Below are 1,892 nucleotides of genomic sequence, written 5' to 3'. Positions count from 1 at the left end.
TTGTCTGTATCCTTCTTGAACTGTGGTGCCCAGAACTGGACACAGTATTCCAGGTGACCTTCAGCCTAAGCTGGACAAGGTTCCATTAACCCTTAAGGATGAAATCTGCTTCTGGAAGATGCTTCTAGATTTGAGGAGCAACTGCAATTCAGCGGCAGAGGATCTGTTTTGCATGCAGAAGGTTCAATCTTTGGCATCTCCAGGTAGGACTGAGGAAAACTCCTGAGTGAAACCTTGGAGAGCTGCTAACTTTCAGCTGGAAACCACCCACAGTGTCTGGAGCAACCAAAAGTGGGGTAGTCTGGGAGTAGATCACAAGTCACTTCTGCCAGTCTGTTTTAATTCTGCTTATGCATACCTAAGAGCACAACCCTTCTGCTGCATTGCGAATGAAACTGAAATATATGGAAACAGATCTGGGTCTTTAATTTACAAGACTGGGTTAAAGGCAGCATGCATGAAATAACTTGGAAGCTTCAAAAAGGAAGATTTATTATCTGTGCAGATCTGCCTGGGTTTGGGAAAATGGAACTCAAAATAGATTTCCATCTGAAGACTTCTGGAAAATTATTTATTGATCCTGTCTATGTGTGTGTGTGTTTTTTCCTTTTCCTTTTAAACTGAGAATGTCTAATGCTGATTTTTTGTGTGCAAGAAGGTCTAGGGTTCATTTTATTTATGCTTGGTGACTACGGTAGTTCTCTCTTTAGAGATCGTAAAGCCCATTAAGGTTCTGTGAAATGATGCTGCGCTCGCCTACTTTCCTTATTCCAGCCAGTCATAATTATTACAGTCTATGAATCTCCATCCTTCATTAAATAGAGATACAAGCCCTTGCTCCGGAGAACTGACGCTTCCTTGTTTTGACTTCCTTCTGTGAGAGGAAAGCTGAAATCCAACACTTCTACCCAATTATGTGTCTATAGGTTTTTGTTTTTTTAATTTTAAAAACCACTTTATCTTGCCTTTTTGAAGGAGGAAAAAGGGTAAAAATTAAAGAACATTAAGCTCTTCATCTGGTTGCTCATGAAACTTCTCTTTATTCACACCACCATTTCAATATATAGAGCTATATGGAAGAGACATAGCTCAGTTGCAGAGCCTCAGGTGGTCCCTGGCTCAATCCTCATCATCTTCAGGTAAGGCTGGTGAAACCTTTGTTCCTATGCCCAAACTGACATAGGGCTGAAACACTGGAAATATATAGCTTCATTTCAATTCATTGGGCTGGTTGAGAATAGGTCACTGGAAGTCAGCAGAGGTGCTCAGTGTCTCATGTAGGATTGGGGTCAAAACTGGTTCACTCAATCGCACTTCCCAGCCAATCTGTGAATTCCTTAGAAATCCGCATTTCTCCAAAGCAGGAGTGCTTCGTGATTTTCCTCAGTGAAAGAAAAACGCCGAATCCTGCAGGCGAATGGGTGGGCATGCCCATGTCTGGGGATGGATGCACTGTGTGAAATGCATTTGGAAATGATTACAGACTTTGGAAATCGCCCCAGGGAGCAAATAAATACACACACACACTCACTTTTGACCTGCAGTATGTGTACATTGCCCCTAGCAAACTTTGCAGAAACTGTCGGCAATGCTTTCATTCAAACCTGGCAAAAGGTGAAGCGTCGCATGCTAAAAGCAAGAACTGTTACTGTTTTAGGGCTGTCACAGATTTTTGCTCATTTCAGGTTTAGGGTTGAAAACATGGTGGTGGGTGGTTTTTTTTTTTTTTTGCATTCTCTCTTTTTCTTTAGTGTGCCTCTCTGCAGTCATAGATCTTAAGGAAGCAGCATACTTTGTTTTTGTTTTTAGGTGATGCACACATCCTATTCTCTCTCGCAAAGAAGAAGGATGTCTCTTCTAGGCAAATGTTTGCTATCTGCAAGTTGTCTTAG

Source organism: Zootoca vivipara, chromosome 3 (assembly GCF_965207765.1).
Source record: "Zootoca vivipara chromosome 3, rZooViv2.hap1.1, whole genome shotgun sequence".
Taxonomy (NCBI): domain Eukaryota; kingdom Metazoa; phylum Chordata; class Lepidosauria; order Squamata; family Lacertidae; genus Zootoca; species Zootoca vivipara.
The sequence above is the reverse complement of the archived record's forward strand: the minus strand, read 5'-3'. Positions refer to the sequence as shown.